Source organism: Schistocerca serialis, unplaced genomic scaffold, assembly GCF_023864345.2.
Source record: "Schistocerca serialis cubense isolate TAMUIC-IGC-003099 unplaced genomic scaffold, iqSchSeri2.2 HiC_scaffold_1196, whole genome shotgun sequence".
Lineage (NCBI taxonomy): Eukaryota > Metazoa > Arthropoda > Insecta > Orthoptera > Acrididae > Schistocerca > Schistocerca serialis.
The window spans coordinates 1,297,501-1,305,000 of record NW_026047399.1 but is presented as its reverse complement, the minus strand read 5'-3'; the positions used below and the strand labels follow the sequence as shown (position 1 = coordinate 1,305,000).

The 7,500-nt window shown below is 52.3% G+C and overlaps 1 pseudogene; it reads right to left on the bottom strand.

Moving 5' to 3' along the window:
- Positions 1–4,850: 4,850 nt before the first annotated feature.
- Positions 4,851–7,500, bottom strand: part of LOC126435163 (large subunit ribosomal RNA) — a 3,314-nt pseudogene continuing 664 nt past the window's right edge.

The window sequence follows — 7,500 nt, the reverse complement described above, 5'->3', positions numbered from 1 at the left end:
AGATGAAAACGCCGCTGCCCTATGGTTATAAGTTTGTTGAACAAGGCCAACGCCTTTGCAGCAGTCTGCTTGATGTGCTCACCAAAATTCCAGTATTCATCAAGGTAAACTCCTAAGTATCTTGCAGATCTTTGTCTGGAAACTATAACATCGTTTATTCGAACCGTTGGGTCTCTGTTTAGCTTACCCTTCAACAACATGTACAATGATTTCCTGGGTGCCACTTTCAATTTGGATCTATTGCACCAATTCTGTAACAACCCAACGGCTACTCTGACACGTTCCTCGATTACCTGTCTGCTATTCCCTTCCACAAGTATGACAAGGTCGTCCGCGTAGGCCACAACACCCAAGACTGAAGCATCCCCCTGCAAGATGTTCAGCATTGGTTCCATAGTTATATCCCAGAAAACCGGGCCTAATACAGATCCCTGGGGACAACCCCGGGATATTTGCTTGGATACTACAGCACCGGGAGCCGTGATCCTTGCCAGTCTATCATTACAGTAGGCCTCCAGACATCGATACAGCGGCCCAGGACACTCCATCTCGCGCAAGCGTGAGAAGAGCGCCGGCCACCATAGGTTGTCGAAGGCCCCTGAAATGTCCACCATGATGCCCAGAACATACTTCGCACTGGCCGAGCGGACAGTCCGAGACACCTCATTGATCGCGTCCTGTGTGGAGCGACCCCTTCGGAATCCGAACTGCCGATCACTCGTGCCATGCAAAGCCCTGTGGCTCAAGAGTCTGTCAGTGAGCAACTTTTCAAAAGTTTTTCCCATCACGTCCAAGAGGCAAATTGGTCGATATGACTTGGGCGACTGCGGATCCTTATCAGTACCCTTCCTGATGACCACCACTTCCGCAGTTTTCCACCTTCTTGGATACTTCCCCAGTTGTAAACATGTATTGTAAATTTTGGCTAAATCTGGAGCAAGCTGAGGAGCTAAAAACTGTAATATTTCCACTGGCACCCCATCTGGGCCGGGTGCCTTCCTCCTGGCAAAAGTACGGAGCGCTGCGACCACCTCCTCGGGCGAGAAAGGGTACACGTGTGCTTCATTTCTGTATGGCTCAAATAATGCAGTCCGTATTGCCTGCTGCTCCACAGTATCTTCCTCGACGACATCATCCGGCAACAAGACCTTCATCAGAGCTCTTGCTGTTTCTTCCCATGTCGTTGTACAATGTCCATCTTCCAACTGCAGAGTAGACAGCATTGTGGGAGCTCTGATTTTCTCCCTTATAAGTTTATATGGAACCCCCCAGGGGTCCAGTCCCAGCTGCTCATTCACAAAATTTTGCCACGACTGCCGTCTTGCCCGTTGCACGAAATCCTGGTATCGAGCTTTGAGGCGACGATAGATCCTTAGATGGTACTGTCTCTCTTCTTGTATGAAGCTCCTCTGATAGTTACTCCTCGCCCGTCTGACAGATCGCTTGAGCTCAGTCAGCTCGGGGGACCACGGAGTAGACTGTTTGCGAACAAACCTTGCCACCCGAGGAACAGACACAGCAATAGCCGCCACAACAGATGCAACCAATTCGTCCACCACCTCGTCCACATTGTGTATCTCCGCGTCCAGTCCCAGCCCTGGAGGACGAAACACCTGTGCCAGCCGGTTCCAGTTCGTCTTTTGATAGTTATATCTCTCCACCCAGTCCCCAGGATCTTCTTCAGGCTCCATATAGTAATCAAAAAATATACAATTATGATCACTAATTGTGAGATTACTCACAACTCTCCAATTCCTGACGTGCGGTGCTGCGCTTTGAGTTGCAAGAGTAACATCTATGTTAGAAACAGCACCCGCTCTTCCTGAATAGGTAGGCGGGTTGCCAGGTTGATTTATAACGTCAAGCTGCATCTGCATTATAAGATTTTCCAGCTCAGCTCCCCGCTCGTCCTGCTCAACACTAAACCACAATGGGGACTTCGCATTAGCGTCCATACACACAATAACCGGCTTTCCCTGCAACCTTCTTAGAATCCAGTCCAACTGATTAAGAAATCCAATGATGTGTTGTCTGAATTGGCAGTATACATTAACAAAGAATAACAGATGCGACATCAGATTAAGTTGGACCACAATTACATGGTCATTACAGAATTGTGTAAGCACAGTTGTTTTAATACATTTGTTCAAAACGACAACCGCGCTCATGGGATTCTCACCAGAGAACACCACTTGCGCGGTTGCAGGAAATCCAGGAATCCGACCAGCACAGGAGGCAGGTTCTTGAATTACTAATATATCCAGTAGATCGTCTTCCGCGATTTTTCTAAGCTCTTGCGTAACCAAGTGGCTACGCATTGCATTAATTTGCAATACTTTAAAACACCCCATCAACCAGGGGGATAAAAGACATGCAGGCGGCTGGCGGGCCATGACTTCGAGAGGTCTACCACATTTCTACCGTACATCTTTACCATGTCTTTGTATATTTTATCGAGATCAAATTTACGGCCTCGCCTGGCAAACACCTGCTGCACCAACTCCTTTAAGTCATCCGGTTGCGACGGAAGATTCGCCGCGTGCAAACTTATGCAATCCACGTCCTCCAAGGCTGGATACGTGATATCTCCACCATTACTATGTCCTGTCCTCACAAGCTGCCTCAGTGCAATTGTTAACAATGCCGGCTCCTCGAGCCTGTTTAACCGCAACTTGCGTTCAAAGTCATCGTACACCCCTCCTGGACCAACTGCATTGTAAGAAATACCTTCACCATTCAGCTTTACATTATTTACAGTATTCAGCTTTACATTATTTACAATAACCTCATTTAAACTACTACTACCACCACTACCACCACCACCACTAGTGTCTTCAGTAGGGACTTTGCTCACATCCTCTTGATTCAATATCTGCAAATCTTGCTTCACAGGCTCCTTCAACTTGGTACTCGACAGTCGACTAGTTAGCCGACCGACCGCAGTCTCCAAGTCGACATCCGTCTGGATGCCGACGTCAACCGTCGATCCTCCAGTGGTGTCCTGTGCCTCTTCCGGGTTGTACAGCGAACCTGTGGACAAAGCTTTACTAATTAGCTTACCCCGTTCCGCGTCCCTTTTCATTTTACTTGGTGATTTCTTTTTCGGCGCCTTAAGGGTCGCCATAATCAGTCCTTTGTATTATTCTATCGAGGAACATCCGGTAGGTGGGGCAGTCTTTCGGTCCACCACACTTTCTCCCCCTCTTTTTGCACCGTATGCAAATGGGGGCTTTGTCCTTGTTAGGACAGGCCTTTCTTTCATGACCCGCCTGCCCACAATGGGCACACAAGGCATGTTCTTCATGACAGTACTTATTTGTATGATTTAGATCTTGACATTTGGTGCACCGTGGCACCGCCAAATAGTCCTTTATATTTAATGCCGAATAACCGACATATAGTCTGCCTATTCTGGTGAGAGGTTTCCATAATTCAGGTGAAACCTCCACTACGTGATGCACTGTGACTTTTTCTCTAGGTCCAACTTTAAATCTTAATCTAAACTGGGTATCAAACTCTTCCCTCGTCATCGTCGCGTCAAAATTCTGTACATATATTGCATCCATCAAGCTGTCAGCATTCATGTATGATGGAACATCATAAAGGCACATCAAAGGCCTTCGCCTCCGTGGCGGTTCGCACTTGACCTTGGCAGCCAACTGAGGATTTGTCATGATCCGCAGGCTGTCCTCTGGAGTTGCCGTCTCCACAATCAGAACATTTTTCGCGGTTCTTACAGTGTTAATTTTTATTTTATCCCGTTTTGGATCAATGCATTTTTCAAATGCAGTCTTAACTGCCCGGATGTCCTCCCCGTCTTTCGGCTTAATGAACACTGTTGGTACACTTTTCTTAATATTTTCTTGAATGGTTTCTTTTGCCGTCGGCGCCTTGACCACAGGGGTACTCGCAGCCGCGGCATATGATTTTACAACTGGTGGCTGATTCCTAAGACGTTCGTTTTCTTTCTGTAATTCAATCAGTCTACCTTCTAATTGGGAATGGGCCATCGCCCACCTGGCAACACAATCCCGAATATTATTAATCGCCACATTACTGATCTTTCCGTTCTTTACACTGGAATCTAATAAACTCAAGAAACGAGCATGACGCTCGGCTACAGAAAAGTCTTCGTCACGAACGGATTCAACCTCGAGCGCATGATCACTCTCCACTAGTTCGGCCATAATGACAGATGAAGAGTGAAAAAATGAAGGCCCGTCTCTTTCCCCGGACCGGCCTCTCTGGCATGGGGGGAGGCTAAATGCAGCTCGCTCACCGGTCCCGCCCCTTGACCAAGAGCTTTCAACAACTGAGCTGCTAGGTTTAGCACGCCGTGGGAACAGCGCACTAGTCCTCTTCGACTGCTGCATCATCGAAGTTTTCTCCCGCTCCCTTACCGACGAATGCCTCCCGCATTCCGGGAGAGCGGATTCACCCTCCGTCCTTCGCCCCCTACTAGGCCGAGTTTCCACCAAAAGGCTAAAGACCCGGTCCTACTCAGGTGCCGGGCCGGTCCCCCAGACGTTCGGGGGTCTGGACCCATCTAACCTAACCGGGGACGTGTCACCACGCCCCGGCTTGGCGGATCATGCCCCGGAATTCCAGGGGCAAGGCGGGTGACCTTCGCCGACTTGGGCCAGGATCCCGCCGCGACAAATGCAGCAGCCGGAACCGGCGTACAAGATATTCAGTACGCCGTCGCGCCCCTGCCCTTCGGTCGCCCGAAGGCTTAACAGCTGCACCCCGAGAAGGCGAGCAGGAGCACTTGAGAAGGAGAGGCTAAGATGTTCGAGTCGCATCCTTCCCCTGCTGCCTATTACCAACCATGAGCCCACGCAAATCGGGGCACATAGCATGAGACAGCCGCAGCTAGTAGATAGGGACAGCGGGAATCTCGTTAATCCATTCATGCGCGTCACTAATTAGATGACGAGGCATTTGGCTATCAACAGCCGTCTTTATTCAAAATAATTTGAATAACACAAAATATATACATATATAGTACGTGGCAGGTGTTTGACGCCATGTCCGCCACCGAGGTGGGGACTTACAGGGCGGTACCACAAGGTACAGGTATAAAATTAACATACACATATACATATATATCAGTGCGGAAGAACAACAACAAAACACACAAAATAAAGACACAAAGAAGGAAGAACAAAGACGGTTTATTCCTCCTGTGGATAGGCCCCAGGAGTCAAGGCGAAGAAAAACAACCAGCAGCCTAGCCGACGCCGACACGCTGCTTCGGGCTAGGAGCCGTCATACGCTCGAAAATCTTGAGTCATAGTTACTCCCGCCGTTTACCCGCGCTTGCTTGAATTTCTTCACGTTGACATTCAGAGCACTGGGCAGAAATCACATTGCGTCAACACCCGCTAGGGCCATCGCAATGCTTTGTTTTAATTAGACAGTCGGATTCCCCCAGTCCGTGCCAGTTCTGAGTTGATCGTTGAATGGCGGCCGAAGAGAATCCGCGCACCCGCGCGCCCCCGGAGGAGCACGCTAAGGCGGACGCGGCCTCGCAGCAAGGAAGATCCGTGGGAGGCCAAGGCACGGGACCGAGCTCGGATCCTGCACGCAGGTTGAAGCACCGGGGCGCGAACGCCGCGCAGGCGCGCGCATCCTGCACCGCCGGCCAGCACGAGGCCAACCAACGGCGAGAGCAGACCACGCCCGCGCTAAACGCCCGCACTTACCGGCACCCCTACGGCACTCACCTCGCCCAGGCCCGGCACGTTAGCGCTGACCCACTTCCCGACCAAGCCCGACACGCCCCGATCCTCAGAGCCAATCCTTATCCCGAAGTTACGGATCCAATTTGCCGACTTCCCTTACCTACATTATTCTATCGACTAGAGGCTCTTCACCTTGGAGACCTGCTGCGGATATGGGTACGAACCGGCGCGACACCTCCACGTGGCCCTCTCCCGGATTTTCAAGGTCCGAGGGGAAGATCGGGACACCGCCGCAACTGCGGTGCTCTTCGCGTTCCAAACCCTATCTCCCTGCTAGAGGATTCCAGGGAACTCGAACGCTCATGCAGAATAGAAAACTCTTCCCCGATCTCCCGACGGCGTCTCCGGGTCCTTTTGGGTTACCCCGACGAGCATCTCTAAAAGAGGGGCCCGACTTGTATCGGTTCCGCTGCCGGGTTCCGGAATAGGAACCGGATTCCCTTTCGCCCAACGGGGGCCAGCACAAAGTGCATCATGCTATGACGGCCCCCATCAACATCGGATTTCTCCTAGGGCTTAGGATCGACTGACTCGTGTGCAACGGCTGTTCACACGAAACCCTTCTCCGCGTCAGCCCTCCAGGGCCTCGCTGGAGTATTTGCTACTACCACCAAGATCTGCACCGACGGCGGCTCCAGGCAGGCTCACGCCCAGACCCTTCTGCGCCCACCGCCGCGACCCTCCTACTCGTCAGGGCTTCGCGGCCGGCCGCAAGGACCGGCCATGACTGCCAGACTGACGGCCGAGTATAGGCACGACGCTTCAGCGCCATCCATTTTCAGGGCTAGTTGCTTCGGCAGGTGAGTTGTTACACACTCCTTAGCGGATTCCGACTTCCATGGCCACCGTCCTGCTGTCTTAAGCAACCAACGCCTTTCATGGTTTCCCATGAGCGTCGATTCGGGCGCCTTAACTCGGCGTTTGGTTCATCCCACAGCGCCAGTTCTGCTTACCAAAAGTGGCCCACTTGGCACTCCGATCCAAGTCGTTTGCTCGCGGCTTCAGCATATCAAGCAAGCCGGAGATCTCACCCATTTAAAGTTTGAGAATAGGTTGAGGTCGTTTCGGCCCCAAGGCCTCTAATCATTCGCTTTACCGGATGAGACTCGTACGAGCACCAGCTATCCTGAGGGAAACTTCGGAGGGAACCAGCTACTAGATGGTTCGATTAGTCTTTCGCCCCTATACCCAGCTCCGACGATCGATTTGCACGTCAGAATCGCTACGGACCTCCATCAGGGTTTCCCCTGACTTCGTCCTGGCCAGGCATAGTTCACCATCTTTCGGGTCCCAACGTGTACGCTCTAGGTGCGCCTCACCTCGCAATGAGGACGAGACGCCCCGGGAGTGCGGAGGCCGCCGCCCCGTGAAGGGCGGGGAAGCCCCATCCTCCCTCGGCCCGCGCAAGGCGAGACCTTCACTTTCATTACGCCTTTAGGTTTCGTACAGCCCAATGACTCGCGCACATGTTAGACTCCTTGGTCCGTGTTTCAAGACGGGTCGTGAAATTGTCCAAAGCTGAAGCGCCGCTGACGGGAGCGATTATTCCGCCCGAGAGCATCCCGAGCCAACAGCGGCGCGGGTCCGGGGCCGGGCCAGGTAGGTCCGTCATCCGGGAAGAACCGCGCGCGCTTGCCGGGAGCCCGAGCGCCCAAAGGGGCGAATCGACTCCTCCAGATATACCGCCGGGCAGCCAGCCAGGACACCGGGGCTCTGCCCAACAGACGCGAACCGAGGCCCGCGGAAGGACAGGCTG